Source organism: Bufo bufo, chromosome 6 (assembly GCF_905171765.1).
Source record: "Bufo bufo chromosome 6, aBufBuf1.1, whole genome shotgun sequence".
Lineage (NCBI taxonomy): Eukaryota > Metazoa > Chordata > Amphibia > Anura > Bufonidae > Bufo > Bufo bufo.
This window is the reverse complement of record NC_053394.1, coordinates 329,390,714-329,415,091: the sequence shown is the minus strand read 5'-3', so window position 1 is coordinate 329,415,091 and position 24,378 is coordinate 329,390,714. Positions and strand designations below refer to the sequence as shown.

At 45.6% G+C, this 24,378-nt stretch overlaps 1 protein-coding gene across 3 annotated transcripts in view; it reads left to right on the top strand.

Moving 5' to 3' along the window:
- Nucleotides 1–24,378, top strand: part of CHD6 (chromodomain helicase DNA binding protein 6) — a 188,699-nt gene that overhangs the window by 34,624 nt on the left and 129,697 nt on the right. The window contains exon 2 of one of the 3 annotated variants that reach the window (XM_040435017.1): nt 21,233–21,325. The exons of the other annotated variants lie outside the window; for them this stretch is intronic. The gene's annotated coding sequence lies outside the window, so the exon portion shown is untranslated. The remainder of the gene's footprint in view (nt 1–21,232; nt 21,326–24,378) is intronic. 3 annotated transcript variants of the gene reach the window in all.

The window sequence follows — 24,378 nt, the reverse complement described above, 5'->3', positions numbered from 1 at the left end:
TCCCCACACTTTCTGAAATTTCCCTGGGCATTTTCTATGTATGTATACTACTTTTTCCATATTCATTGCATGGTTCATCAAGGTCTTCCATTGGTTCACTGTGGGGACTCTATCCGCCATCCACCTCAATGCTACAGCCTTCCTAGCCAGGAAGAGGGCTTCCCCTAGGAATATTCTCTGGTGATGTGTCCACTGTTCCTCCTCTAATATCCCTAGGATACATATTTTTGGGCAGGCTCCTATCGATACAGGCACTATCGTAGACAGAATCTCTAGAACCTTGTTCCAAAATACTTGTAAGTGTCTGCATCCCCATATCAAGTGCCAGAAATCAGCGCTCCCCTCTTGACATCTATGGCAACTGCTGCTAGGTAGTCTCCCCATCTTATAGAGCCTGAGGGGGGTTAAGTAGCTTCTATGCAATATGAATAATTGTATCAGTTTATTATTTACCGACGGGGAAACCTTAGTGGGTACCAACATAGCCTCCTCCCATTCTTCAGCATCAAGAGTTGGGATATTAACCTTCCATTTCGCTTCTACTTCCAATGGCTGAAGAATCATGCGATCACCTAGTAAATATGTGTAGAGTATAGAGATAATGCCCTTAGGTCCCTGCGATCTTAGCACCCCTATCAGAGGATATTTGGAAATGCTGCGACCTGTCCCTCTAAACTGATCATTTAGGGCGTGCCGTAACTGAAGGTACCGAAAAAACAAAGAATGGGGAATCTCAAATTTCTCCTGTAGTTGTTGCAAAGTTCGTAATACGCCCTCTTCATACAGCTCAGCTAATGTCAACACTCCGCATCCCTTCCATATCCCTGCACCCTCCAATGTTTCCAAGTGCGGCCACATGGGATTGTCCCAGAGCGGGATTGCATCTGGTAAATCTGCATACGAATTTAATTTGGCTGCTTTCCATATTTGGTTAGCCAGTCTATGAGCAGGAAGTAGTTTCCTGGATACTGTACTTGGGGACTCCAAGACAGGCCACAGATTAGAAAGATTAAGATATTCCCTCAACCAATATTCCGGTCCTGGTAGTTCTCCCTGTTTGACCCATGCCGCTATATATTTCAACTGGCCGGCTAAGTAATATAGAAAAAAATCGGGTAGAGCCGCTCCCCCCCTCGTCTTAGACCTCTGTAATACTTTCTGCGAGAGCTTCCTCCTAGCCTTTCCCCACACAAACGCCGTTATCAGGGAGTGCAGCCTGTCAAAGAAGGCCTTTGGTACCGGGGCGCATGCATGTGACAGGAGATACAGGCCCTTGGGGAGCAGAATCATTTTGACTAGGTTCAATCTCCCCATCACCGAAATCGGTAATGCCTTCCAAGTTTTAAATTTATCAATAAATAAGGACTCTATCGGTTCTATATTTCTCGTCACAGACACTCCAGGGTCCCTTGTGATCACGATGCCAAGATACTTAAACTGGTCCACTACCGGTAAATTATGTATACTCTCCGGCCACCCATGATCCCAAAGAGGCATAATAGCTGACTTCGTCCAGTTTATGAGCAAGCCCGAGTATGTGCCAAATTTCCCTATTACCTCAATTGCTCTGGGCAGAGTCAGCTCAGGCTCGTCCATAAACAGAAGGAGATCATCTGCATATAAGCCTATCTTCTCCTCTCTGTCTCCTCTAGAAATCCCCATAAAGGACCTGTCCTGCCTCACTCTTAATGCCAAATGTTCGATTACCACCGCAAACAAAAGGGGGGAGAGGGGGCAACCTTGTCTAGTACCTCTATGCAGAGTAAATGAATCTGACATGGTGCCATTTACTAGTATATTTGCCTTAGGTCTCTGGTACAGTATCTCCACCCATCTTATGAACCCTGGGCCAAACCCGAATTCCTTCAGGATCCGAAACAGGAAAGGCCACTCCACAGAGTCAAAGGCCTTAGCCGTGTCAAGTGATGCCATGGCCCATTCACGCCCCTCCGCCACTCCTACCTGAGCAATAACCTGAGCTCTCCTGATATTGTCAGAGGTGGTCCTCCCTGGCATGAATCCCGCCTGATCCTGGTGTACTATAGACGTTATTACTTTATTTAAACGAGAGGCTAATAATCTGGTTAGAATTTTGTAGTCTAAATTGAGCAACGAAATCGGCCTGTAAGAGCCACATACAGTTGGATCCTTGTCTGGCTTTAATATAACAACAATAGTTGCATCATATAAGGTCTCGGGCAGTTGGTGACGCTGGAATGATGCTGAGTACATCTTAAGGAGTTGGGGGCTAAGAGTTTCACTATATCTAGAATAAACTTCAATTGGGATCCCATCCGGGCCCGGTGCTTTCCCAGTTGGTATGTCATGCATGGCTAGCTGGATTTCTTCCAGAGTTATATCCTTGTCCAGGAGGGTCACTTCCGCCTCGCTAAGCTTAGGATGTTCCACCTCTGAAATATAGTTACTTAACTCCCTCTCCGTGTAGTTAGCTGCTGTGCTGTACAGCGATTGATAAAACCGTTTGAAAGCGTCAAGTATTCTCTGCCCGGATTCCTCCAATTGTCCCTCAGGGTTCAGAATTCGAAGTACCGGGGGGGACGACTGGTTGGCTCTAGCAATCTGAGCTAAAAGCTTGCCCGCTCTATCACCAGATTCAAATGACTGCTGCTTCATAAAGAACATTTTGCGTTCACTTTTCTCCTTAAGATGCATCATATACTCCCTTCCTCTAGTCATCCACTCTATCCTATTCCCTTCTGTGGGGTCCGAACAAAACAATACCTCCGCCTCCCTACATTTATTATGCAATTCTACTTCCTGGCGGGACGTGTCCTTTTTTACATAGGATATTGAGGACTTCAGACATCCCCTCAGGAAGGCCTTCAGGGTGTCCCACAATAACAATTCCTCTGTTTCATCTCCCTGCACATCCAGGAATACTCTCAGCTGATCGGGGATTCTATCATTTTTTGTCAATAAAGAGAGCCAGAAGGGATGTATTCTCATCTTCCCCCCTCTAGATGCAATCCCGGGAGTGTCAAAACGTGCCACTACTGCAGCATGATCTGAGGGTCCCCGCGACTCATAGTTAATTGCAATCAAGTCCGTATAACTAGCAGCATTTCCCAGGACATAGTCAATTCTCGAGAGTGCCCCCCTAGCGGGAGTGAAACAGGAGTATTCCCTCAACTGCGGGTTTCTAATCCTCCACATATCTATCCATCCCATTTCTGCAGCAATTCTAAACAGAGTGGTCGTCGAGTGGACTCCATTCTCTCTCCCTTCAGGCGGCCTAAATCTATCTACCTCTTCCTGCATTACCATATTAAAGTCTCCCATGCAAATCAGCCGGGTTGAGGGATACTGCGCCACAAACCCCAGGATAACATGAAGGAGTGAAATACTCGCCGGGGGGGGATTATATATGTTAATTATTACATACGGGATGTGGTCAATAAAGCCATACGCCATTATATATTGTCCCTCCGGATCAGCAACTGACTGCTGCGGTTCCCACAGGAGGCCCTTGCGCACTAATATAGCCGCGCCTCTAGAATTTGATGAGCCATATGACTGAAGTGACCACTGAACCCATTGTTTTACAATTCTGTGCCCCGTGTCAGCCGTCAGATGAGTCTCTTGAAGTCCCAGAATGTGAGGGCTATAGCGTCGTATATGCGAGAACACCGCTATCCTTTTGTTCGGATTTCCAAGTCCCCTCACATTCCAGGACATCACTACTAGAGGTCCCATAGTACAATCTTAAAGTTATCCTTCCAGTAGTACAGGATGTCATCCGGCCCTTGTGGAGTAACCTCACCCATTTTAATAGTTCGCCCCCCTCCCACACTACTGATGCATAATTGATGTGACCATGCTTTCAACAACTTACAAAACATATAACATAACAGATAAACTTCTAATACCTCTGAGCAAACATCCAGTGCATGCATCATAGTATTAACTAGGTGACAATCTATATTCGGAGACCAGTGCGGGGTGAAGATGTTATGCCCGCACAGGTAGCCGAGCATTCCCTGGTCAATGTGAGTTTCATAGCTGCAGGTACATCTAAGCCTCAATAGGTGCAGACACTCATATTCAGACAGCCTGTGAATCAACATCTACAGTAGGACTATAACCATGCTTACAATGATCTGCTATCTGAAAGAGCACCATATTGCATTCAAGTAATGCATATTGCATTCAGGTAAAGCTAAATATTGCACCATATAATAAGGATAAACCACTCAGTGACAAGGCCTCTATAAAGTGCCTTTTCAGAACTCAGTAATACTTGCAACTCAGTCCCAGTGTTTCAGATCAGTGCATTCTTGGACGTCTAGCAACCCAGTCCTCAGCCTCCTTTGGGTCGGTGAAAAATATCGGCCGTTCGCCATCCACTACGCGTAGTCGCGCTGGGTAGGCCATCGAGTATTGCAAATTTAATTCCCTGAGGCGTCTCTTGACTAAGACGAAGGTGGCCCTCTTTTTCTGCAAATCCGCGGAGAAGTCCGGAAAAAGTGACACGTTGGTGTTTTCGTGCATCAATACACCTTTGCTCCTTGCTTGGCTAAGAATTAAATCTCGATCCTTCCAATTTAATAAACGGGCGAGCAGGGGCCTTGGCGGTGCGCCTGGAGGTGGTGGTCTGGCCGGTACTCTGTGCGCCCTTTCAACTGCATAGGCCGCTGAGAATGTGGCTGTAGGGAACTGGGCCTTAAACCAAAGCTCCAAGAAGCTGGCAGGATCTCTCCCCTCCGCTCTCTCTGGCATCCCCAGGATTCTTACATTATTGCGTCGGGCCCGGTTCTCCAGGTCGTCGCATTTCTGCCTCCATAATCCAACGGCTCTTTCCACCTCCGTCAGCCTCGAATCTAGCGGCCTGGTGTAATCCTCCAGCTCCGACACCCGATCTTCAGTGTGTTTAACTCTTTCCCTCAGCTGTTGCACGTCATGCCTCAACAGGCCCAGGTCGACACGCACCTCCTCAATTTTGCAGGTAAGGGAGGATTGGCAGGAGGAGATCGCTGTGAGGAGCTGCTCTGAGACCGCTTTCAGCGTTATCTCCGGTTCTCCAGCCTCATCATTTTCTATCTGCTGCGCGGCCTGTCCGCGCGTCACCGCTGCACGTGGAGTGGCGGGAGCCGCGGCGCCATGTTGGTTTTCCTGGCGGGCATATTCTTTAAGTTTGTCGGCCGCGGTCTGCGCCTTGCTGGGACCCATATCTTGGTTCCTGGGTTTCCTCCGTCTCCTCTGCACTTGCCACTCTGAGTCTGAGGAATGCAGCTTGGCAGGATTAGTCAGGATTGATACCAGGGACCGGAGCCGCTCTCAAGTGCGTGCGGTCATGCCGGCAGTTAGCCACGCCCCCTTTCACGCTAGTGTTAGCATGAGACGGAGTCTACAACCCACACAAGTGGCTCAGGTAGTGCAGCTTATCCAGGATGGCACATCAATGCGAGCCGTGGCAAGAAGGTTTGCTGTGTCGGTCAGCGTAGTGTCCAGAGCATGGAGGCGCTACCAGGAGACAGGCCAGTACATCAGGAGACGTGGAGGAGGCCGTAGGAGGGCAACAACCCAGCAGCAGGACCGCTACCTCCGCCTTTGTGCAAGGAGTAACAGGAGGAGCACTGCCAGAGCCCTGCAAAATGACCTCCAGCAGGCCACAAATGTGCATGTGTCTGCTCAAACGGTCAGAAACAGACTCCATGAGGGTGATATGAGGGCCCGACGTCCACAGGTGGGGGTTGTGCTTACAGCCCAACACCGTGCAGGACGTTTGGCATTTGCCAGAGAACACCAAGATTGGCAAATTCGCCACTGGCGCCCTGTGCTCTTCACAGATGAAAGCAGGTTCACACTGAGCACATGTGACAGAGTCTGGAGACGACGTGGAGAACGTTCTGCTGCCTGCAACATCCTCCAGCATGACCGGTTTGGCATTGGGTCAGTAATGGTGTGGGGTGGCATTTCTTTGGAGGGCCGCACAGCCCTCCATGTGCTCGCCAGAGGTAGCCTGACTGCCATTAGGTACCGAGATGAGATCCTCAGACCCCTTGTGAGACCATATGCTGGTGCGGTTGGCCCTGGGTTCCTCCTAATGCAAGACAATGCTAGACCTCATGTGGCTGGAGTGTGTCAGCAGTTCCTGCAAGACGAAGGCATTGATGCAATGGACTGGCCCGCCCGTTCCCCAGACCTGAATCCAATTGAGCACATCTGGGACATCATGTCTCGCTCTATCCACCAACGTCACGTTGCACCACAGACTGTCCAGGAGTTGGCAGATGCTTTAGTCCAGGTCTGGGAGGAGATCCCTCAGGAGACCGTCCGCCACCTCATCAGGAGCATGCACAGGCGTTGTAGGGAGGTCATACAGGCACGTGGAGGCCACACACACTACTGAGCCTCATTTTGACTTGTTTTAAGGACATTACATCAAAGTTGGATCAGCCTGTAGTGTGTTTTTCCACTTTCATTTTGAGTGTGACTCCAAATCCAGACCTCCATGGGTTGAAAAATTTGATTTCCATTTTTTTATTTTTGTGTGATTTTGTTGTCAGCACATTCAACTATGTAAAGAACAAAGTATTTCAGAAGAATATTTAATTAACTCAGATCTAGGATGTGTTATTTTTGTGTTCCCTTTATTTTTTTGAGCAGTGTATATCCTAGAGATGTACCCTTTTTTGTTCATTTGTTGCGACAAAAACATGTCGTACCAGGAGGGGTCAAGTCTATTGGGGGTGCAAGCTATGTACTGATTACAGACTTTCAGGAATTGTGAGTAGTGTGAAGGTGACCATGGAATATGTGGAAAACTTAATTTCAGGCTTTGTATGGGAGGGACTATCCGTTGTTTTAAAACGTCTCCTATTGCAACCGTACCTAATGCCGCCCAAAGGCCCAGGTCATCTTGAAAACCCTTTTATTATCAAGTATGGAACATAACAAATTGGAGTGAACGGAGACAGACAAGGGGAAGAGCGCAGGAGTGGTGATATCTTAGACCATGTGGCAATAACTCCCTTAAGGGGGTCGAGTCCGTCCTTACCCTTGCTATTCTTTATCACTATTTTGGGGTCCCATAAGTTTGCCATGCCCCTAGGGCCCAATATGCTCCTGACTATCTTGCACCCTAACTTGTCAATCCTAGGATTACTAATTTCAGAATGTAATCTAAGCTGAATCGCTCTATAGTATGCGGCCGCATCTGGGAGTCTAAAACCCCCTCTAAATATGGGCTTAGTTAGAATCTTGTATGCCAGCCTGGGTCTGCTGCCGCCCCACACGAATGAGGAGAAAAGACTGCAAACCCTTGCCAAGAAGGATTGAGGGAGGGGTATAGGCAAGGTCTGCATAGTGTACAATAACTTTGGTAAAATGTAGGTTTTTAATAAGTTTTTCCTCCCTAACCAAGACAGGGGATCTTTATGTCAGCCAATTGTTGTTTGATACTGGATAGTAAAGGTGAGTAATTCTGGAGAAAAAGTTGGTTAGGGTCTTTTGTTACATTGATGCCCAAGTACTTAATATGGGAGTCATGCCATTTAAATGGAAAATCTCTCTCAAATTTTGCCACTGACGAATGGGAGATATTACTACCCAGGGATGTACATTTAGAAAGGTTGATTTTAAAATTGGACAAGGATCCATAAACGTCTAATTGTTTTAGGAGGGCCGGTAATGCCTCTTCTGGTTTTGTTAAGAAGAGAAGCATATCATCTGCGAACGCGGCCACAGTATGAACATCTTTGCCTCAGAGCTTGAATGAATGTCTCCAAGCACAGTATAAACAGTGTGGGCGAAAGTGGGCAACCCTGGCGTGTCCCTTTTTGATATCTTAAAGGAAGGCGACAAGATACCATTAACTTGTACTTTTGTGGAGGGGTTAGAGTACAGAGACAGCACCGCCGTCCACGAATTGAGAGGGAAGGCCAAATTTCAGCAGTGTGGCTTTCATATAATCCCAATCCACTCTATCGAACGCCTTTTCAGCATCAGTGCTGAGGAACACAAGCTTCTTCCCCTTCTTCAAGGCGAATTGTTGGGCTTTTCAAGACTCTAAAGGTGCTGTCTCTGCACTCCCTGCCCCCCACAAAGCCTGATTGTTCAGGGGAGATAATTTCCGGCAGCAAAGGGGAGAGTCTATTGGCTAGAAGTTTCGCCCACAGTTTCACATCTGCGTTTAGCAGTGAAATCGGTCTGAAACTAGATGGGACTTCTATGTCTTTGCCCGGTTTCGGCAACACAATAATATGTGCCTCCAGCGCCTGTTTAGTCAGAGGCGTCCCATTCAGCAAAGAGTTGAAGAAGGTTACTAGCTGTGGGCCTAAGACTGAGAGAATTTTTTTATAATAATCCACAGTGAGTCCATCAGGGCCTGGGCTCTTGCCGGATGGCGTTGTTTTTAGGACTTTTTTCACTTCTTCCAGGGTAGTAGGGGCTAACAGGGATAATCTAGAGGAGTCATTAAGAGCCGGTAGATTCAGTTTCTGCAGGAAATTGTCTATTTCCTCTCCACTCTTTGACTTTACGTCCGCTTGTTCCTCCCGTCTAAGGTTATACAAATCATGGTAGTAATCCCTAAATATTTTTGATATTTTTTGGGTGTCTGTTGTAATGGACTCTTCCTGTGATCTCATATGTTTGATGAAAACTTGGTCATCCCGTTTTTTGATGATCGCTGACATAATCTTACCCCCTCGATTCCCATGGACATAATGTTTGTGTTTGATTTTCAAGTAGGCCCTGGACGCTTTAATATTTAACAACTCCTTAAGTTCTTGTCTCACGACTTTTAATTCATCTAGGTCCCTAAGTGCAAATGAACGCTTATGTGACGATTCGAGTTTGGCAATACGGGATAATAGGTCTGACATTCTACACATTCTACCTTTTTTAATATGGGATCCCAGCGCAATAAATTCCCCTCTGATTACCGCCTTATGCGCCTCCCATATTATGGTACTGGACATACTGGGCTCTGCATTAATGGTGAAATACTGCTGTAATTTTTGTGATATGGATTCCACTTGAGTTTGCGAATCCAGAAGGGTATGATTCAACCTCCAGGTCCATTCCCTGCCACATAATTCCGGGAAGCTAATGACAAAGGAGACCGGCGCATGGTCAGAGACCGTGATGTTGTGAAATGTAGAGGACTGTACCGCTGGTAAATATCTGTCAGATATGAAGAGGTAGTCCAACCTCTGGTATGATCTATGAGGATTAGAATAGAACGTGTAGTCACGCCTGTCACCATGCGCCGACCTCCAAACATCACTGAGGTGTAGAGTTCTGAGGTGTGTCTGGGCCGATTTGAGAGCGCGGAACGAGATGGCTGATTTCTGGGTAGAGGAGTCAAGCAGGGGGTTCAGGGTGAGATTGAGGTCTCCCCCTACCATAAGGATACCTGTAGCGAATGCACTAAGTTTGCCCAATACATCTTTTAGCCAACTAACCGATCTCTCATTGGGTGCATACACATTACAAATCGTGACAGTAAGATGCCCTATCTCTCCTCTCAATAATAGATATCTACCCTCCGGGTCTTTTACTTCAGAGTGTAGTGTAAAGGGGGTGCCCCGCTTGAAACCAATGCTGACTCCCCTAGCCGCAGAGCTGCCGGAAGTTGCGTGGTACCAAACATTAAAAGGAGAGTTGCTAAGATTAGGTACATGTGAATGTGAAAAATGGGTCTCCTGGAGGAGTACTATATCGGCTCCAATTTCCTTGAGAACTTGGAATATTCTGCTGCGTTTTTTGGGGTTATTACAACCGTGTACGTTAAAGGTGGATAAACATAATGTTAATGGAGCCATCGTAACTGGGTGCAGCTCCACGAATTGAGGTCATATATCTGACCAGATATCAAGGGTGTACGTAACAATACAGTTAACATCTTAAAACTATAACCATAACTGAAAGGTGATTCCTGACATATTCGGAATTTTGTGCTGGGGGGAGTAAAATAATTGCACATGCCGATACCATGTGTATCCCGACCAGCCCAGAACCCCTACTCCTAGCCTCAGTCAACATAAACAAGATATATTAATACTATCCTCGCAATATCTTTGCTAGGCAAGGAGAGACATAGTTAAAGGCACATTAAACTGCAGTTTGTGAATAGCATACTACTATCGTATGAGAAAGAGAAAAAAGAAAACAAGGTTTGTGAAAAAACCAAGACACAGCTATCCCGGTTGGGGAGCTAACTTCAATGAAGCAGTCCAGGTAAATCAGTGACGCTATAGCAGAAAAAGGAAAAATAAGAATAACTTTAGCGGCAAACCCTCACTCAGGTGCCCCTTGGGACCATGCCCTCTTGTTCTTCCCGGATCTCTGGAGTTTCGGTTTCATCCAGCTTGACGCTGAAGGAAGTGGCGGTAAGTTCTCCACATGTGGGATAGGCAGCCAGGAGGGAATCTCCACTGGCGGCTGTTGCAGCGCTTCCCAGACCGGCAATAGGTTTTAGGCGTACGAACAGTTATGCGGCGGTTCCCTGCTGTAATTAAAATCCCGAATGGAAAGAGCCACCTGTATGGGAACTTGGAAGATTGTAGAAGGTCGGTAAGCGGCTTCAGTAATCTCCTTTTTTGTAGGGTAGATGCTGCCAAGTCCTGGTAAATCTGAACACTGACTCCCTGGAGCTTCACTTCACCTTTTTTCCTTGCTGCTTGTAGAATTTATTCGGTATCCCTATAGCTCAGAATACCGCATATTATATCCCTTGGATTATCGCGGGATGCCGGTTTTGGTTTTAGGGCTCTGTGCACTCTCTCAACAGTAACATGGACTGCTTGTTCTGGGCCGAGCAGCATGTGGAAGAGGTAGTCCATGACTTGGAATAAGTCCTCTTTATCATCAGCTTCTGGTAGGCCCCTGAGCCTGATATTCCTCCTCCTGTTCCTATTCTCCTGATCCTCCATTTGGAGCAGGAGTGTGTTCATCGCTCTAGTGTGGGAGAGCAGGGATTCTTTCACCGCTGAGTTAAATGTAAGTACGGCGTCTTGGGATTGCTCCAGTGTTTCAACGCGGTCACCGATGTGGTGAATGTCTGCTTTTATGGACACCAGGTCCGCAGCCAACGGAGCAAGCGCTCTCTGCAGAGCTCCTTCTAGAAATTCTCTAGTGAGGTCGGACCTCTCCTCACCGTGTGGTGGGCTGCTATCCCCCAGAGTTTCTTCTTCCCTTAGTGCCTGGGACGCCTGGGCTGAAGCAGATTCGCATGAGGCCGTGCCATGATGTTTCGGCGCCATCTCAGAGGGCCGCGCTGGCGGTTGAGAGGCCGACTCACTTAGGTATTTTTCCATGTCTGACCTCGGGCTCGGGTCCTCTTTATGCCCTGTAGTGGTCTGCGTGCAGTCCTTCGGCTGTATCTTCATGCCGATCTCAGGATAGTGCTGAAGTAGAGGCTAAGATAGGTTCTGGTGGCGAGAGCTCTGCTAACAAGCAGCCGCCATCGAGCTCGGTCAGGCCACCCCAACAGATCTTTTATTGATGGCCTATCCCGAGGGGTTATCTTTTCCCCGATAACCCCTTTAAAGGTGCATTCACATCACTGTTTAGCTTTCCATTCTTCTTATCCATCAAAAGATGAGAGAGGGGAAAAATAAACAGGATCCTGTTGCATCAGTTAGGGCTCATTCACACGGCTGTTGCCCCTCTGTTGTCGTATTGCGGGGCACCGGACGTGTGCATTCCACATCACGGATGTGGAACCATTCACTTGAATGGGTCCGCAAATCCGGAGATACGAAATGGAAGCACGGAACCCCACAGAAGCACTACGGAGTGCTTCCGTTGGGTTCCATTCTGTGCCTCCGCACCGCAAAAATATAGAACTTGCTCTATCTTTTTGTGGAACGGACGATCCGCATGCAGCTTGCCCGCGGTCGGTGCCCGTGCATTGTGGACCGCAAATTGCGGTCCTCAGCACTGGCACGGCGGGACAACGGCTGCGTGAATGAGCCCTTATACATACATTGGATATAATCAGTTTTTTTTACAGGATCCAGTAAAAAAAAAGCGGATCATGTTGCATCAGTTGTTATCCGTTTGAGATCCATTTTTTAGGGTACTTTCACACTAGCGTTTTTGTTTTCCGGTATTGAATACTGTCACAGAAGCTCAATACCGGAAAAAAAACTATCACTTTTATCCTAATGCATTCTGAATAGAGAGCAATCCGTTCAGGATGCATCAGTTCAGTCCCTCTTACGTTTTTTGTACGGAGAAAATACCGCAGCATGCTGCAGTTTTCTCTCCGGCCAAAAATACTGATCACTTGCCGGAATGCCGGATCCGGCATTAATTTACATTGAAATGTACTAATGCCGGATCTGGCATTAAGTGTTCCGGCAAAACGGATCCGGCTTTCCAGTCTGCGCATGCGCAGACTTTTAAAAATGCAAAAAAATTTAATACTGGATCAGTTTTTCCGGATGACACCGGAGAGACGAATCCGGTGTTTCAATGCACTTGTCAGACGGATCTGTATCTGTCTGACAAATGCCATCAGTTTGCGTCCGGATTGCTGGATCCGGCAAGCAGTTCCAGCGGCGGAACTGCCTGCTGGAATCCTCTGCCGCAAGTGTGAAAGTACCCTTAGACGGAAACAAAAGTACTGCATGCAAGACTTTTTTTCCCCATCTAAAAAACAGATCTTAGACGAAAATGGCTGACAACCGATGCAACAGGATCCGTTTTTTTCCACTGGATCCTGTTTTTCTCTTTTTTTTTTTTCTCTCTCTTCTGACGGATCAGAAAAACTGAAAGCCAAACTGTGATGTGAATGCACCCTAAAACATAGTTATCATGATATGAGTGGAGTAACGATTGCACGCCCAGTGGGGAATCGTCTGTGCTGTAAACGATACCTGTTACCATGTAAAACCCTGGACTACGAACAATGATTTCAGTGTCTACATCAGCGATCGTAAGGACGACAAACGAAAGAATTATCACTTGTTCGATCGTTCATTGCTTTTACTCGATAAAAGGTCACTTTTGCTCGATTTTAACTTTTTTTTATTAAATGATTATCTACTCATGTAAAGGGGCCTTAACGTCTGATAAGACAGTTTGCTGAAAGCAATGAAAATTAAAAATTCTATTGCCAGTTTAGCTGGGAGAAATTGAAGTTGTTGTGGTGAGCGTCAGGAGTCACAGGTACAAAATCTTAGATAATCTGATTCTTTAAGGGGTGTTTAACTTGAAATATTCAGTTTGCTTTTCTGCAATCCACAGCAAAGTATTCAAGGCTGTGTCTTTTTGAAATTATAGAGGTTATATAATTCTTACTAGCAGAAGGACCCAGCTTTGCACGGGTATATTTAATCTATTTAATGTTTCTGTGTGTCGTTAAAAGATACTGACCGTATCCCCCATAACAGTGACCTCTACAGCACCCCGCCCCTTCAACAGTGAACTCCACAGTCCCCCACCCCTTAACACTGACCCCTCCACAGTGCCCCGCCACTTTAAAATGGGACCTCCACAGCAGCCCATCCCCTTAACCACTTCTAGATTGGGCTATTTACCCCCTTCCTGACCAGGCCTAATTTTGCAAATCTGACATGTCACTTTATGTGGTAATAACGCTGTTACTTATCCAAGCCATTCAGAGAGAAAATCCAAAGTTAACAAAATTTTTAAAAAATCACTGTTTTCTAAATTTGAATCTCTCTGCTTTTAAAACAGAAAGTGATACCTTATAAAATATTTATTACTTAACATTCCCTATATGTCTACTTTATGTTGCCATCATTTTGTAAATGTCATTTTATTTTTTTAAGACGTTAAAAGGCTTTTCCGCGCGGGTGTAATGTGTGAGGTGAACGCATTGCACCCGCACTGAATCCGGACCCATTCACTTCAATGGGGCTGTTCAGATGAGCGGTGATTTTCATGTTCTATATTCTGCATTTTTTTTACCCAACGCAGGCCCCATAGAAATGTATGGGTCTGCGTGAAAATCGCAAGCATCCGCAAGCAAGTTCGGATGCGGTGCGATTTTTCACACATGGTTGCAAGGAGATTATAGGGATGAAAGTGACCCTGGATCCCATTAAAGTGTATTCACTGTATTATTTTCCCTTATGACCATAGCATTCTTAATACAGAATGCTTGCTAAAATGTGGATTGAGGGGTCAATAAAATAATAATAAATGAACTCCCCTTATCCAATTGATCACGCAGTAGGCATCATCTTCTTTCTTCTTTCAGGACCTGCAAAAAGAACCTTTGATGACGTAATTGTGCTCACCATGTGGTGAGCGCGGTGATGTCAGCGCAGGTCCTGCTGAATGAAGATAGAAGCCCCCCTGATGCACCCTTACAGTAGAAACCCCCAACAATTGACCCCATTTTGGAAACTAGGGGATGAGGTGCCAGTTTTATTGGTTCTATTTTGGGGTACATATGATTTTTTAATTGCTCTATATTAAGTTTTTTGTGAGGCAGGGTAACCAAAAAATGGCTGTTTTGGCACTGTTTTTATTTTTTACAACATTCATCTGACAGGGTAGATCATGTGCTATTTTTATAGAGCAGGATTTTACGGATGCAATGATATCAAATATGTCTACTTTTTTTGTTTGTTTCATTTTTGTGCAGGGGCTCGTTTTTTTTGCAGTAAGAGTTGATGTTTTTATTGGTACCATTTTTGGGTACATGTGATTTTTTTGTTCATTCATTATTACACTTTGTGGGGCAAGGTGACCAAAAAATTGATTGTTTTAGCACAGTTTTTATTTATTTATTTTTACGGGGTTAAGTCATGTGACAATTTTATAGAGCAGATTGTTACGGACATGGCAATATCTAATATGTATACTTTTTCTTATTTATAAGTTGTACGCAATAATAGCATTTTTTAAATAAAAAAAAATGATGTTTTAGTGTCTCCATAGTCTGAGAGCCATAGCTTTTTTATTTTTTGACCGATTGTCTTAGTTAGGGCTAAGGCACACAAGCGTATTTTCTTTCAGTGTCCGTTCCGTTTCCATTGCGGACCATATGCGGAACCATTCATTTCAATGGGTCCGCAAAACAAACGGCAGGTACTCCATGTGCATTCCGTTTCCGTATGTCCGTATTTCTGTTCCGCAAAAAAAATAGAACTTGTCCTATTATTGTCCGCATTACGGACAAGGATAGTACTGTTCTATTAGGGGCCAGCTGTTCCGTTCCGCAAAATACGGAATGCACACGAACGTCATCCGTATTTTTTGCGGATCCGTTTTTTGCAGACCGCAAATTACATACGGTTGTGTTCATGAGCCCTTAGGGTCTCATTTTTTGCGGGATGAGGTGACGGTTTGATTGGTACTATTTTGGGGGGGCATACGCCTTTTTGATCGCTTGATGTTGCACTTTGTTAGGTGACAAAAAATGGCTTTTTGGCACAGTTTTATTTTTATTACGGTGTTCACGTGAGGGGATAGGTCATGTGATATTTTTATAGAGCTGGTTGTTACGGACGCGGCTATACCGAATATGTATGCTTTTTTTTTTTTTATTTCACTTTAACACAATAGTAGCATTTTTGAAACCAAAAAATTGATGTTTTAATGTCTCCATGTTCTGAGAGCTATAGTTTTATTTTTTGAGCAATTTTCCTATGTAGGGGCTCATTTTTCGCGGTATGAGGTGACTGTTTTAGGGTATTTTCACACTTGCGGCAGGACGGATCCGACAGGCTGTTCACCATGTCGGATCCGTCCTGCGGCTGTTTCGCCGTGCCCCCGGGCCGCCGCTCCGTCCCCATTGACTATAATGGGGATGGGGGCGGAGCTCCGGCGCAGCACGGCGGTGCACGGCTTAAGGCCGCCGGACTAAAATTACTGCATGTCAGGTTTTTTAGTCCGGCGGCTTTCTCCGTGCACCGCCGTGCTGCGCCGGAGCTCCGCCCCCATCCCCATTATAGTCAATGGGGACGGAGCGGGGGCACGGCGAACAGCCACAGGACGGATCCGACATGCTAAACAGCATGTCGGATCCGTCCTGCCGCAAGTGTGAAACTAGCCTTATTGGTACCATTTTGTGGGAGATACGCCTTTTGATCACTTGGTGTTGCACTTTTTGTGATGTAAGGTAACAAAAATGGCTTTTATTGACACAGTTTTTATTTATTTATTTTTTATGGCGTTTATTGGACGGGGTGGATCATGTGATATATGCATAGAGCCGGCCGTTACAGACCCGGTGATACCAAATATGTCTATTTTATTTTTATTTTTTCTACTTTTACTTTTTTTTTTTATTACTTAATTGAGGAATTTATTTATTTTTTTACATGTGAAACATTTTTTTTTTTTTATAAAACACTTTATTTTTTCGTTTTTTATTTTACACTTTGCATTCCGCATAAGGCCATACAAGACCTCTGGGGAAGTTCCCCAGGGGAACATTTAACTTCACTTCCCCCCGCCCCCCAATCCGTTCAGAATGCATCAGTTTGCCTCCGTTCAGTCACCATTCCACTCTGGAGCCGGACACCAAAACGCTGCTTGCAGCGTTTTGATGTCCGTCTGACGAAATTGAGCCAAACTGATTTGTCCTGACTTACAATGTCATTGACTTTCAATGTAAGTCAAAACTGATCCGTTTGCATTATCGTGAACGAAAAAAAAAAAAATTATAATTTTTTTAAATTTTGTTCATGGTAATGCAAACAGATCTGTTCTGAACGGATACAAGCGTTTGCATTATAGGTGTGGATCAGTCTGTGCAAATACCAGACGGATCCGCACCGAACGCAGGTGCGAAAGTAGCCTTAGTTGGCGGTGCTGCTGAAACTGACATAGGTTCATCCACACTACTCGTGCTACTGACGGCTCTCTATGCTCCCCCCCCTTCCTTCTTTTAGTGATGGCAGCAGGGAGGGGGAGGAGGTTGTACATGGCAGAACAGTTTGTGGAGAGGGGAGAAAGACTCCAAGGAGGGCAGCCTACATTGACTGCAGATAGGGAGGAAAGTACACACAACATAGAGAATTACAGAGGTTCCATGGACAGAAAGCAGAGCACCCGTGGCAGACTTTGCAGAGAGAGGGGAATCATGGAGTCCTCAACATCGGTGATTAATAATTTTACTTGTGCTAACAAACTGAATACCAAGGCAACAGAGAATGAATGAAGGAACGATGTTTTCAGTCTGAAACATAGTGTAACTTGTTTTTAGTGATCATACTGTAAGGCATATCATCGCTTGACTAGAGGAGAACCAATGTGGGGCTGGATGAGCAGGAGGGGATTTTGTAAGTCAGACATATGGCATAATCCGCAAGTAATGCATTTGGAAAGTCATCAGATCCTTTCACTTTTCACATTTTGTTATGTTGTGACCTTGTGCTAACATAAAAAAAATTAATAAATAAATAAAAGTTCCCCCATCAGTCTGCACTCTGTACCCCATAATGTAAATGTCCAAAAAGAATTTTTAGAATTATTTACAAATTTATTAAAAAGAGAAAACTCAACTTTTGCATGGACATAAGTATGTAGAGACTTTGCTATAACACTTGAAATTTAGCTGGGGGGGGGGGTTCTAATTTCTCTTGATTATCTTTGAGATGTTTCTACACCTCGATTGGAGTCCACCTGTGGTAAATTCAGTTGATTGGACATGATTTGGAAGACTCACCCCTGTTTATATGAGATATCACAGCAGAGCATATCAGAACAGTGACTTCCATAATTCTTAAATTGAAGAACAACCAGGGCTCTTCCTACAGCTGGCCACCCCACCAAACTAAGCAATGAAGGGAGAAGAGCCTTTGTAAGAGGTATTGAGTGCAGAATGATGGGGGGGAAATCTTGATTTTGTTTTTATTTTAGCACAAGGGCGCAACCTAATGAAATGTCAAAAACGTGAGAAGGTCTGAAAGCTTTCCTAATGCACTGTATAAGCCAACAGCTATTTAGACAGGTCTCTCTGTCCATGGTACACTGCCTGTCCAAAAAAAAAGTCGCCACCAAAAAAGTAAGGTTGCACACTCTAATATTTAGTTGGACCGCCTTTAGCTTTGATTACGGCACGCATTCGCTGTGGCATTGTTTCAATAAGCTTCTGTAATGTCACAAGTTATATTTCCATCCAGTGTTGCATTAATTTTTCACCAAGATCTTGCATTGATGATGGTAAAGTCTGACTGCTGCGCAAAGCCTTCTCCAGCACATACCAAAGATTCGCAATGGGGTTAAGGTCTGGACTCTGTGGTGGCCAATCCATGTGTGAAAATGATGTCTCATGCTCCCTGAACCACTCTTTCACAATTTGAGCCCGATGAATCCTGACATTGTCATCTTGGAATATACCCGTGCAATCAGGGAAGAAAAAATCCATTGATGGAATAACCTGGTCATTCAGTATGTTCAGGTAGTCAGATGACCTCATTCTTGGAGCACATACTTTTGCTGAACCTAGACCTGACCAACTGCAGCAACCCCAGATCATAGCACTGCCCCCACAGGCTTGTACAGTAGGCACTAGGCATTATGGGTGCCTCTCTTCTTACCCTGATGCGCCCATCACTCTGGAACAGGGTAAATCTGGACTCATCAGACCACATGACCTTCTTCCATTGCTCCAGAGTCCAATCTTTATGCTCCCTCGCAAATTGAAGCCTTTTTTCTGGTTTGCCTCACTGATTAGTGGTTTCCTTACGGCTACACAGCTGTTCAGTCCCAATCCCTTGGGTTCCCTTCGCATTGTGCGTGTGGGAATGCTCTTACTTTCACTATTAAAGGGTTTCTACCACCAGAAATAACATTATGTAGCTGACTGACATTAGCGATGCGCTAATGCCAGCACTACATAACAGTATGTTTCTAACATTAGTCCCTGCAGCCGTTTTTGTAAAAAATGCACTTTTATTATATGCTAATGAGCCTCTAGGTGCTATGTGGGCGTAAAATCAGCACCTAGAGGCTCCGTCCACTCACGCTTTATCCCGCCCAGGTCCCCTGTTCTGCCCGCCCCGCTCCTCTTGATTGATGCCACGGTCCACCGCATCATTGACGAAATCCCGCGCCTGCGCCGTTCACTTCTGTCTTCGGCACAGACGCAGTGAGTGAATGATGCGCTCCTGGTGCCGGATTCCTCACTGCGCCTGCGCCGACTACGTCACAGTGAGGAAGCCGGCATTAGGAGAGCGGCCTTCACTCACTGCGCCTGCGCTGAAGACAGAAGTGAACGGCGCAGGCGCGGGATTTCGTCAATGATGCGGTGGACCGTGGCATCAATCAAGAGGAGCGGGGCGGGCAGAACAGGGAACCTGGGCGGGATAAAGGGTGAGTGGACGGAGCCTCTAGGTGCTGATTTTACACCCACATAGCACCTAGAGGCTCATTAGCATATAATAAAAGTGCATTTTTTACAAAAACGGCTGCAGGGACTAATGTTAGAAACATACTGTTATGTAGTGCTGACATTAGCGCATCGCTATATCAGTCAGCTACATAACAGTATTTCTGGTGGTAGAAACCCTTTAGTCTACTTTCACACTAGCGTTCGGGGTTCCGCTTGTGAGTTCCGTTTGAAGGCTCTCACAAGCGGCCCCGAACGGATCCGTACAGCCCCAATGCATTCTGAGTGGATGCGGATCCGCTCAGAATGCATTAGTTTGGCACCGTTTGACCTCCGTTCCGCTCAGCAGGCGGACACCTGAACGCAACTTGCAGCGTTCGGGTGTCCGCCTGGCCGTGCGGAGCCAAACGGATCCGTCCAGACTTACAATGTAAGTCAATGGGGAAGGATCCATTTGAAGTTGACACAATATGGTGCAATTTCAAACGGATCCGTCCCCCATTGACTTTCAATGCAAAGTCTGGACGGATCCGTCTGACTGACTTTCACACTTAGAGTTTTTTCTAAAAGATAATGCAGACTGATCCGTTCTGAACGGATCCCATCGTTTGCATTATAGGAGCGGATCCGTCTGTGCAGACACCAGACGGATCCGCTCCGAACGCAAGTGTGAAAGTAGCCTAAAACATAGCCCTGAGTTCTACTGTTTGTTTTTCTTCGATTTGATTTCACCAAACGTTTAAGTGATCGCCGATCACAATCATTCAGGATTTTTTTCCCACCACATTTCTTCCTCGAATACGATGGGTCCCACTATCCTTCCAGTTTTTAATAATAATGCGTTGGACAGTTCTTAACCCAATTTTAGTAGTTTCTGCAATCTCCTTAGATGTGTTCTCTGCTTGATGCATGCCAATGATTTAACCCTTCTCAAACAGACTAACATCTTTTCCACGACCACGAAATGTCTCTTTCGACATGGTTGTTTAAGAAATGAGAAGCAACTCATTGCACCAGTTGGGGTTAAATAACTTACTGCCAGCTGAAAGATAATCGCCCATGCAGTAATTATCCAATAGGAGGCTCATAACTATTTGCTTAGTTAAATCCAGGTGGCGACTTTTTTTTTGGACAGGCACTGTATATTTCCATAGATCTACTTTGAGGGTATTTGGGGATGAACGTCTGTGTCCTCTAAAATGGATGTGGGGGGCCTGCAGTTGTCATGCATGCGATTTACCTAGGGATACACAGCTTGTGCTGTTCAAGTATTGGGTATTTGTGGCAGTTTTTGGGATGCTCGGACTTGAAGCAAAAAGCAGGTGTACTGTGCTGAGTGATTCCTTGCAGAATAGGCTTTGTTTGCTGCACAAGCCCCCATCCTTTTTGTCTTGCAAGTAACAACACGCCTCCTGCTGTATACGGTATATTGCGTCGGTATTTTGTTTGTTTTCTTTTTTAATACCCCAAGTTCCCGCAAGATCCTCAAGCATAAAAAAAGAAGCTGCTCTTCCACTCTAGAAGGCTGGCAGCCGTTCCAGAGCACATTGCAGCAGAAAGCAAAGTCTGTCTGGCGAAGTGACTGTGCCAGGAGGAGATTAATGTTCAGACCTGTTAGCGGGGGATATGGTGTTTGAAGGACGGAGATGCTCTCTCACCCCCTCCGTCTACACATGGCTTCCTTCTCTCCTGAGACTCCACTGCTTTAGCTGTGCTGAAGTTGGCGTATTGGATTCTGGGCTACAAAGATCATTAAAACACTGCAGGGAAGTATAGGGAACATACTGCGCTTTATGGACGCAGTGGAAAAACGTAGTGCCGCAGCTCTCCATTACATCTGATGTCTCCACAATCTCTGCACTGAAATTCTCACACACATGCATAGAAATAAGCATTGTCGAGTCTGTGATTTTTTTTTTTCCTTACATTTTCCTGCACTTCTTTTCCCAGTTTCATGTGCCCAGAACACAACCCACACGCACTGACTGTAGCTGACGCAGAGCCTGCCAGGCGCGTAATTATGTTCTACCCACCTCCTAGAATGTAAGTAAGATAAATGGGGTTCCCCGACCTAAGTGCCATGGGTTGGAATGGCCCCCCAGTGCAGAAAACTTGACTGATAAGTTAGGCCTCATTCACACGCATGTGTTCATGGTATGTCCATGACTGCGCGGTCCATGTCTTATACGTGACTCTATGCGTGCCACATCCATGTTGGATCTTTGGTTTTGGGATTTTCAGTCTGTGTGCTATAGCGTTGGGCAGTATACTGGCATTAACGATATACCGCAGTATTAAGAAATGGTGATATTGCTGTTTCTTAATTACCGCGGTATTTTAGTGACGTCATAGGGGCAGTCGCACTTAAGAGTCGGGCGCACATTAGAGCAGCATGCCTGCCAGCCGGCACAGTGGAGAAGGGGGCAGTCCCTCCCTCCCCACTGCGACACAGCCGCCTCTGCACCACCAGTGACAAGGTCAGTGAGGAGGGGAGGGTCTGTGGCCACTGCGCCACCAATGAAAATAATTACACAGCCAGCACCTGGCCTCAATGACAGGGCATGTGAACCCTGTCAATTAACCCCTCACCTGAGGCACCTGAGAGGTTAATTGACACGGTTCGGCGGGATCCCTGTCATTGAGGCCAGGTGCAGGTTGTGTGATACAGCTGGCCCCTGCCTCCCACATTTGTATTAAGGGGTTAATTTCATTCATTGGTGGCGCAGTGCGCCCCACCCCAGTATTATCTTTATTGGAGGCAGTGGCCACAGGGTCCCCTTCCCCCTTTCTCATTAGTGGTGCAGTGGCACCTTCGAATTGGAGCCCCAGCAGTGAAATTGCAGGGCCGATTGGTTACCATGGCAGCCAGGATGCTACTAAAGCCTTAGCTGCTATGGTAAGCTCCCTGCTGCTGTGTGCACTCTGCACATGGCAGCAGGGACAGTGTGAGATCCTATTCACCCTAATAGAGCTCTATTAGGGTGAATAGGACAACGGCTCTAGCCCCCTAAGGGGGGGTAATAGTTATTAAGTAAAAAAAAAAATTTTTTAGTTTTACATATAAAAATATATAAACAATAAAAAAATATATAAAAAAACATAAAAAGTCCGAACTATTAAAATATTAAAAAATATCTCCTATGCAGTGAGTGCCGTAACAAAAAAAAAAAACATGGGCCGGACATTCCATGAAATACTGAATGTATGCGGCTTTTTTTGGCGTTTTATTTTCTTTTGTGTGGTATCGAGTATCGCAATACTTTTTTATGGGATCAAAATTTAATAAAAATTTTGGTATTGTGACAACCCTAGTCACATGGGCATAACGTCATCTCAGGTCCTTTAGGTCACAAAGAAATGGCATCTAGCGGTTGTAAACCCCCAGTGCCAGGAGACTAGTGCTAGATAACAGTCGCTGCGCTCCGGGGGCTGCAACGCAGAGAGGCCAGGGCTGAGGTAATATGGCTGTAGTGTGTAGTGACTAAGACCAATATGTGAGGCGCCGGTCTTTAGTAAATGACCCTCAAAGCTTTATTTGGCTTAAAGGCATATTTATGATGCCAGTGTACCCTATCTGACAATGTGCACCTATGATGGGCACACTCTGAACAACCCATTTATCAGGGTTTTCCACTAGCTTGTCCCATTTTATATGGGAGCGCCGAAGATAGCTGATGGCTACTATCTCCAGCACTCCCATAGAGAATGAATGGAGCAGCAGGAAGCATGTCCGACTGGCCGCTCCATCAGGTCGGGGGGGGGGGGGAACGGAAACCCTGTTCTTGGTGGGGCAACTAGAGATATTATTGTATGTAGGCATCAAGAAGTCATTATAATGTATGGGGGCAACAAGGAAACACGAGTACATGTTTTGAGTGTTTTTTTATTCTAAATTTGCATTTATCGCGATATATATCGTTATCGCAATAAATGTCTTAATATCGGTATTGTGGGAATATTTTTGATATCGCTCAACCCTAGTGTACCATCCTTGTTTCACAGACACTGCTCTGCTGAAAATTAGTTTCCAGGGCGTCTTCTAGCATTCATCTGTGAAGCCTATGAACCGAACATAGATGGCATCCGTGTTGTTGTGTCCATGGTTTTCACTGCCCCATAGACCATAAAGTGCGTGAGGGATCTGTAATCGCGGACAAAATAGGTCTTGCTTCCATGGTGTCACCACAAAGCCACTGGAAAAAGCTAATGTGTACACTCGTTAAAGTCAGTGGATACGTGATTTTATTAGTGGTTTTTCATTAGCCAGTGGAGAAATTACAAAGACATGCACTACTTTGGTCCGTAATGTAGACCAGACACCCCCATTGAAGTCTATGGGCCTGTGAATAACCACTGACACAATACAGATGGCACTTGTGTTCTTTTAGATTTTGACAGACTGTCTATAGGAAATGCTCAGGAAATTAATTTTCAGCTGAGGAGTGTCCATGGAATATGTATGACACATGGACCAAACCCTGATTCTTCACCGACATCTTCACGGATGAAACATGGAGAATTTCTAAGGACTTCAAACCGACACGGAAATGTGAATGAGATCCTAGGCTGCTTTCACAAAGTCAGATTTGATCAGTGATTCTTAGGCTACTTTCACACTAGCGTTAATATTTTCCGGTATTGAGATCCATCATAGGGTCTCAATACCGGAAAAAAACGCTTCTGTTTTGTCCCCATTCATGTCAATGAGGACAAAAGGTAACTGAATAGAACGGAATGCTCCAAAATGCATTCCATTCTGTCCTCATACCAGAGAGCAGCATGCTGCGGTTTGCTTTCCGTCCTAGGATGCGGAGCTTGCTTACATTTAGGCTGGAGCTGCTGGATGCGCCCAAGTTATGTAGAGGCCAGAACGGAATGCTCCACAATGCATTCCATTCCATTTGGTTGCGTTTCCATACCGGAGAGCAGACTGCAGCAAGCAGCGGTTTTCTTTCTGGCATCAGATGCGGAGCACAACGGCATGACACACAATGTAAGTCAATGGTGTCGGATCCGTTTTCTCAGGCACAATAGAAAATGGATCCAACACCCATTGACTTACAATAGTTTTAGTGCCGGATCCGTCATGGCTATTT